Source organism: Pteropus vampyrus, unplaced genomic scaffold (assembly GCF_000151845.1).
Source record: "Pteropus vampyrus isolate Shadow unplaced genomic scaffold, Pvam_2.0 Scaffold23, whole genome shotgun sequence".
NCBI classification, from domain to species: domain Eukaryota; kingdom Metazoa; phylum Chordata; class Mammalia; order Chiroptera; family Pteropodidae; genus Pteropus; species Pteropus vampyrus.
Genome location: NW_011888804.1, coordinates 10,468,489 through 10,476,497, shown reverse-complemented (window position 1 = coordinate 10,476,497; position 8,009 = coordinate 10,468,489). Strand labels below are relative to the sequence as shown.

The 8,009-nt window shown below is 54.2% G+C and overlaps 1 non-coding gene across 1 annotated transcript; it reads right to left on the bottom strand.

Annotated features, from left to right (window-relative positions):
• Positions 1-5,969: 5,969 nt before the first annotated feature.
• On the bottom strand, positions 5,970-6,088 carry LOC111737081. The gene has a single exon (XR_002779340.1). It is a non-coding gene; the product is annotated as a 5S ribosomal RNA (ribosomal RNA).
• Between the last annotated feature and the right edge of the window lie 1,921 nt (positions 6,089-8,009).

The window sequence follows — 8,009 nt, the reverse complement described above, 5'->3', positions numbered from 1 at the left end:
GGGCGGCGGGGGACCCTGGGCACAAAGCCCCCGGGGCCGCGCCAGGCCGCGACGCGGGTCTGCGGAGCGGGGGTCGGCGAGCGAGCGGGCGCCGGCTCTTTGTGCCTTTTCATTAGCAATCTAATCCGAACAGCGTCGGGCGAGCTGCGCTGCCTGACAGGCGGGCTCCCATTATGCAAACGGCCCTGCGCCTGCGGTCGCCCCTCACATGGGGATTTTGCTATTTACAGAACTGCGGCCCTGCACGGTTTGAGGTCCTCTTCCCTTGCCCCCTCCCCACAGGAAGACTGGCGTGGGCAGGGGCAGGGCAAGGCAGGGGCAGGCCTGGAGGGGCCGCTCTCAGAGCGCCAGGCCTGCGGCTGGTGGGCTCCCTTCCCTGCCCCCAGACCTCTCCTGTAGGCAGCCTCTTGGCAGGAAGAGAGATGGGCTTGGGGGAGGGGGTCGGCTGGCAGAAGGAGGGGAACGGCTGGCAGAGGGAGGGGGCTGAAGGGCCCCAGCTTGTCACTCTCCGTTTATCTACCAAGATGGTTCATATTCACACAGGCCTAGCTGGTGGGGTGGGGGGTAGGCGGGGGATGCCTCTCCCTGGGGGGCAGTGACTTATGGAGAGGAGGGAACGAGGCCAGATAATGCTTCCAGCTGCCCCACCCAGAACAGCGTGGGACTGCCTGGTCCCAGTGCTGATCCGGATGGGCTGGAACGGTTTTGAAGTTATGAGCCCATGTTTTCTCCTATCCCCTCCACGTCCACTGTCTTTTCTAGTAGGATTTTCCAAGCACATCTGGAAAGCTAGCCTCCCTCCCGCCCCAAATAGCAGGGGTGTAACACCCAGGGAGGCCACCCCTCTGACATATGTGGTGGGGGGAAGGGCGGAGCCTTGCCCATAGGAATCCTGTGGCAGGGGGTTGTTGACTGATGTGGGGATTGCTATGCCTCTTGTACTGGGAGGAGGAGGGAGCTGGCAGGTAGTGGAGGGGCCTTCAGAACTTCTAAGCTGATCTTGAGGGCTTCTACAAGGGGCCCCTGAGGGAGGGATGGAATTGGGTCACCCAAACCCAGGACCTTTCTGGAGCTAGCATTTATTGCTTCCTGGCTTCTGGCTTTACTTCTTCCTCTCCATTCCCATCTGCCAGCGTCTGGACTCCCTGGGCCTTTCAGCAGACATTTTCAGGAGCACAGGCCATGTGGCTGGTCTGTAGCCCTGGCTCAAGGAGAGAGGGTGTATGATCAGCAGAGCAGGGTTGTTGGAGTGGTCTGAAAAAAAGCAGATGGGCCAGCCTCAGGCTAGCCTCTAGAGACAAAGCTCTGTGGTGAGATTGCTGGTTTAGTGGGCTCTTAGCATGGGAATGGGGGTATGGATGTGGTGGGAGGCTAATACTTGGGGTCTGAACTGAGTGAGTCCTTTGGCCCTGGAGTAGGTCACTCTGCATGCAAGTGAATCTTCGGTCCTGTGCAGTTGGGCTTATTGTGAAAATGTCTATGTACTACATAGATGAAGAGGCTGGGAGGAGGCTCCCCACCTGCCTGCCTACCTTGGGAGTCAGAGCTCCCAGGTTGGTTTGCTTTCCTTTGGTTCTTGGCTTCCTACAAGCCAGTTGGGTGTCGCTGAACGCCTGTTGCCCAGCTTCTCTGGCTCTTTGACTGGAGTGCTGATGGGTGCCCAGAATTTCTCCTTGCAGTGTTTTCCTGCCAGTTGTTGGGACTTGTAGATTAGTCACTCAGCTTTTACAAGCAATTCCTGAAAAGAAAAATCTCCCTATGGTTGCTGGCTCTTTGTAGAGGAAGAAGCAGCCTGAGGGAGCCAGGCCTTTAATTAAAGCAAAACCGAAATGATTGCTGTGATTGCTGGAAGTAGAAGGAGGAGGCTCAGGTGGGGCAGAGGTGATGCCTCTTGTCCTGCTGCTTAGTACCTACTCCTGGGACAGGTAGGTACGATCCTATCCTCGCTCCCTGGTTTTGGCCAGCAGCCCAGCTTTTTCCACAAGCTGCAGTCCTGGATTAATCCTCACGTAGTGTTTTCTTTCCATAGATCAGATTTCTCATTTTGTTAATAAGCACAGCCTCCGATCCACTTGAAGTCAGCTGTCGTGGACTCAGAGCAATAGGGTTTTGCATTATTGAGCTGACAGGCCTGCTGCCTTCTCAGAGTCCTTATTGTCTGCCAGGGTCAGATCTGGGGGTGGGGGCAGTGTCTTTCAATCAGCAGCTAGCCCCCAGAGAAGGGCTGGCTGGACAGTTCTGGAGAGTCAGAGGAGTGAGGAAGGAATAAAGTTCAGTTTACCCAGGGGACCTGTGGCTCTGCCCTTTTGCTTGGCCTGTTGGCCTCTAGCAGTCAGCCCCACCCGGCAGCTTGCTTGCCTTGCCCACTGGGGCTGAGGGCCACTGCCCCAGGACATGATCACTAGGAGGGTGGGGGCTCTTCTTCCTGGCTGCTCTTGCTTCCTGGGAGGCAGCTTTCACCTGATAAGTCACATTCCGCCCCTCTTGGCTCTTGGAGCCTGGCTGAGGAGGGACTCCTGGAGGGCAGTGAGGGGAACTGGATTTAATCAGAAAGCCTGGAGGGTGACACTGGCTCTGCCGTTTACTCTCCTTCATGTGACCTTGGACAGTGATTGACTCTGAGCCTTAGTGTCCCTGTTTCTAAAATGGGAACAGAGCTTGAGTTTACATTCACGTATCGCTGCCCTCCAGAACTTAGACTGGAGAAGACAGACAAGCAAACAAATGATTGTAAGATGGGGCGATAAGGGCTGGCACAGTGACAAATGGGGCGCAGAGGGCACCACAGGGATAGTGGCTGTGAGGCATGGAGGGAGGGGCCAGCCCTGAGCTGGAGGAGAGCCACAGATGCCATGGTGAGTCTAGGTTGGCTGTTGAACTCAATGGGGAGTGCATTCAGTTTTAGTAAGGCAGTGTAGAGTGTGGCCGGAGTGACAGAGCAGTGACAAGAGCATGACCCTGCAGATGCTGTTATGAGAAGCTAGCACAGGAGCACCCAAGTACCAGTGAGGCTCTTTGACAAGCTTTTTGTTCACTCAACAAAATTTCCTGAGAACAAGTGCAGTGTGTTTAGCCCCTATGGCTAGACTAATCGTGCCAGTCTCTGCCCTCTGGTGTTCACAGATTTGCCAACTAGTGGTCGGTTGCTGTGAGGCTAGAAGCATCCCAATAGTCTCCTCTTACAGAGGGGTAAATGAGACTAGGAGGTTAAATAACTTGCTGGGGTGGCAAGTAAGCAACTGGCCAGGCTGTATGTAGCTGGAGGGTAAATGCTTTTGACTTCAGAGCCTTTGAGGGCGGGCCCATGTAGTGTGAAATCTGGAAAGCTCTGAGATGCCAGTAGGGAAGTGTAGAAACAAGACCCCCTTCCCCGAGATGATCCTGTTTCCTGGGTTAGGGGCTCCAAACAGTTTGATTTTGCCTGGCTGTGCTTTCTGCTGGGAGGGGCCTTGCCCTAAGGGTTAGGGACCTGGGCTGGGGGAGGGCTCTGAGAAGGACTGCAGGCTCAGCCTGGAGCCCAATTTGAGTGAGGAGTGGCAAAGCAGGAAAAGCTGGTGGGGGTTGTGTGTGGGCCCCCAGTGAGTTAGATAAGGGAGAGAAAACCGAAGGCTGACTCCAGGCTTCGCCACAGCCCAGGAGGGAAGGGCTGGGGCACCTCAACTGAATTGGGAAAGTGACCCTAAGAAACTGCCTGGAACAGTTGGGAAGGAGTTCAGAGCCCCTTCTTCTGACTTTCATGTTTTTCATGGTAACGTCCCATGTGGGTGGAGGAAAGGGGGAATGTGGCCTTGGGGTTAGAGCAGGTCCTTGTGCCAGAAGGAACAGCCTGCTGCCTTTAGGCCAAAGGGCCATGCTGTGTAGAGCATTTTTGTTTGAGGGTAATCCACCATCTCGAGCACACAGGGTATGAGTGAAAAGGGAGAGTGGGGTATGGAAAGGCAGGTAGCCCAGTCTTCCCGTCTACCCGATGGCAATTCCAAGGAGGACTACCAGAAAGCAGGGGCTTGACTAGAGGGCACTGCTAGGATGGGAAGTTGGCCTGTTGTGGAGACGGAAGGGCTGTGGCTCTGACATGGGTGCGACCACTATGCAGACTACTTCCATACCTTCCAGACTGCTGCTGAGGCCTCAGGCTGCTTTCTTGCAGCACCTCTGGGTGGGCAGGTTCTCTAAGACCACTCCAGTGCCTTGAGAACAGCACCCCCCGACACACACACACACACACACACACACACACACGTGGGTGGAGGTGCTGCTTCCATCACTACACCGGGGGTCTGAGCCCCCAGCCTCTTCATCAGCCTGGTTGCGGGCTGGTTAACTGGCTGGGTAGGACTGTCTCATGGTCTTTGCAGTTTCCTCACCTGCACTGCTTTGCACGACTTAAGCTCTCGGTGAATTTTTGTTCACAGAATTAATGAGAAGAGAGAGTAGGGTTGATGGCCAGGAGGGTGCGGTGGGGCCTCAGTGGCCTGCCCCTGTATGGACACAGCGGAACCTTTCCTTGGTGGTGAGCATGGGCTACACCCACTGAGAAGGACTGCAGGCTCAGCCTGGAGCCCTGGGTTCCTTGTAGACCCACTGAGTGCGTGCCATTACCTCCGCTGTCTGGCTGAGGCCTCACTGCTGGTGCCCTGGTTCTCAGCTGTACAAATCAGGATCACCTGGGAACTGGTGGCGGCCAGCCCAGCCTATCTCTAGGGTGGGCCCAGGCATGCATGTGTCCTAAAGCTTTTGAAATAAATCTGATGTGCAGCCAAGTTTGAGAACCATTGCTTTAGCTGGTGATGTTTTTGTCGATAATAGAATCAAGCAAGAGTCCAAATAGATGAGCGTATAAGACTTGAGGTGGTCACAAGCTGCTTTCCTCTGATAGCCCAGTGGGATCGGGCTGATTCTCTGGTAGTTACCAGGGTCTTGGAGGAGCACTGGGGGCAGAGGGAGCTCTCCCTTTTTAAGGCCCCTCTTACCTGGGTGGCAGTGGGAGGGACTCCAGGACTCTTGGTCCTGCTCAGCTTTCAGTGTCTGCTTGTCTTGGTCTCTTAGTTGCATTTTTGGGCCTTGGTTGGCTTCTGTGTGCCCTTGCACACAGTGATATTTGGGTTCCTTGTGGCTCCCTAGCAAGTCTACTGTGGCCACAACTGGAGACCCTAGGGCCCATGCCCCTTCTCTTTCTCTTTGACCTCAAGGTCCCTGGGAGAGAGAAAGAGATCAGTCCCTGAGTTGGTTTCCTGGGCTGTTATCTGGGTGAGGTGTGTGAGGGGGCCACCAACAAGGGGCCAGGAGATAGAATGGGAGAGGAGCTGGGAGGGGCGCTGGAGGCAGAGCTTCAGGTAAGGCCTGCTTGCCCAGCCCAGCCCAGCCCAGCCCCCTTTTCTAGAACAGAACAACAGGCTGTCCTGGGGTTTAGTTCATATCTGTGGGCAGACAGGACACAAGACAGCCCCTGCCTGCTCGCGGCAGCTTACCATGTGAGGTGAGCGGCAGGGTCCTTGGTTGTGGTGTGTTCTGCTGTGGTTCTGGTTGCTGTCGTGGGTAAAAGTGCTGTCCTGTAGAGAAGGAACAGCAGCCTGGGCTGTGGCAGTAAAGGAGATGGGATCAAGAGTGGCCTTGGCTGGGTAGTCAAGGAGGAAGGGGGTGGTGTGGGGCGTAGTTAGGATGTCCTCCCTTGGCTCCTTTCTGCCTGCACACACCTTGGTAGGTGGACACAGGGGGCTATACTGGGAGCCAGTGGTCCTGGGGTGGATTCTTGCCCCTGTGCTTTTGCCTCTTCGCCCAGCCCTTCCCCAGCGCCTCGTTGCCCTTCTTATTGGTAGGAGGCAGCTGATGGCTTTGTCTGGCAGATGCTAAAGGCAACTTTGCTTAAAAACTGGGAGGATTGTTCTTGTAGGGTTCCTGACAACGTAAGGAAAATAGTGGCAGAAGAGGACTGGTTGTTCACTTTTGTTTATTTGTTTATATATTTTTAATGCCTACAGCACCTGGTCTTCCTAGGTGGTCTCCCATCCAAGTACTAACCAGGTCCGACGCTGCTTAGCTTCTGAGATCAGACGAGATCAGGCACGTTCAGGGTGGTACGGCTATAGACTGGTTGCTTATTTTTGGACTCTTACCCCATTCTAGGCCTTGTGGAAGGCATTTTACACCCAAATATAATCCTCAGAACATACCTGTGTGGTCCCGATAATTTTTTCTCTATTCCCACTATACAAGTGGCTCAGAGAGTTTAAGTAATTAGTCTCGAGTCACACAGCTAGAAAGTGGATAGAGAAGCTCTAAGAGTTTGAGAAACACAATCGCACATGTGTGTGGAAACCTTGAACACATGTGTATGGGCTCTTGCCTTGGTGTAGTGCTTGGGCCAGAATGTAGCCAAGGTTTTCATTTTGACTGAGCTGGTGGGCTGGTTGCCTTGGACAAAGCCAGGGAGTCTCGTTCCTGGAGTTGGACGGTAGTTCCTGGTAAGCTGGTGAAGGACCACTGCAAGGTTGTTGAACAGGGGTCCTCCCCCTTCTCCCAGGACCTGGGGGGGCAGAAGGGACTCTAAGGCCATCCTTATCCTTGTAGTCACAACTTCTTCCCTTCTGGCATGTTGAAATCCTCTGCTCTGTGGAAACTCTCCAGGAGAGCCATGTGGGGAACAGTCTAGGCTGCCGGGAACTCACAACTCCATTTCTTCTTTTGGGATTCAAATGAGAGGTCCTCAGTCACTACCTGTGGTGGTGTGGGAGACACACACAGGGTGGCCTCTCTCTTAGCAATGTGAGGCTGTCTTGGTAGATGAGCCCAAAGGGTCTGAGGGATCCTGGCAATGAGGGGAGGGGCCAAGCCACAGCCTTCTGAGGTGCCTTGGGCCACTGCCAGCAGGTGTCTTTCTCACCTGTCACTAGCTCAAGTCGTGGGTGGGTTGAGTGCTGGGCTTGCTTGTCCTTTGGCGGTGGTAGGTCAGCCTGAGCCCCAGAGGGGTGCAGGCCTAGGGGAGAGGATTGTTTCCAAAGTCCCACATTCCATGCATGTGTTGACGCTGATAAGGGCAGCAGGGCTGGCTTAGCCGCTTTGGGCAGGAGGGGACTTTGACTTCAAACCCCCAGCAGGCAGCATGCACATCCTGCTTCCTGTAGCACCCCTCCCCCACCTCCCTCACTGACCCCCTCTGCCTCCAGAGCACCCAGGCCAGGTCCCATGGCCTGCACAGGCCAGCTTGCCTCTTGAAGCATTACTCTGTGAGTTAACAGGCCTACGGGGTCCCTTAATAGTTTGTGTGGACCCTGCCTCTAAGAGTATTTGTGGGTGCCATTTGAAACTGCACTTCCTTTTATTTGTTTGAAATGTGTTACCCTCAGGTTTGGCAGAGGGCCCCTTACTCAGGATTTCACCATTTGGTGAACAACTGTGGTTTTGTGGAAGGAAGACTCTGATGTCGAGCTTGTTTCCTCCAGACCTCTCCATGCTCCATTTTCCTTGTCTGTGAAATGGGTTAGTAGAAATATTTCAAATAATGGTTGTCATCTGTTCTCAAGAGTGTTTTTTGCAGACCCCTGGGGGTCCTCAGGACCCTTTTCATAATACTTAGAAGTTACTGGCTTTTGTCCCATGCCAACACTTGCGCCAGTGGTACAAGGCCGTATTGGGTGGCCCTGCCTGTGGTGCACACTGCCCAGAGCTGTGTACCCCCCAGTCAGTGCTCTGGACCAAGACTGCCCATGTGTCATGGAGAAGCAGTACAGGTGATTGAATAGTGAATCTAGATTCTGGAGTACACGTCTCTTCAGTGTTCTGTGTGACTCAGTGGGGATTGCACATGAGGCTACCCTGCCGCAGACTGAAATATGACCGGTTGTCGCCAGGAAAAGCATTTCACATTTGTTTGGGCTGTGTGCTGATCTAGCTGCTTTTCCTCATGGAACATTTTTACTTGAGTGGATGACTGACAGACAAGGTGTGGTTACTCAGACTGGGAGAATTTGTCAGACAACTTCTTAAATGAACAAAGTGAACCTTGCCACTTT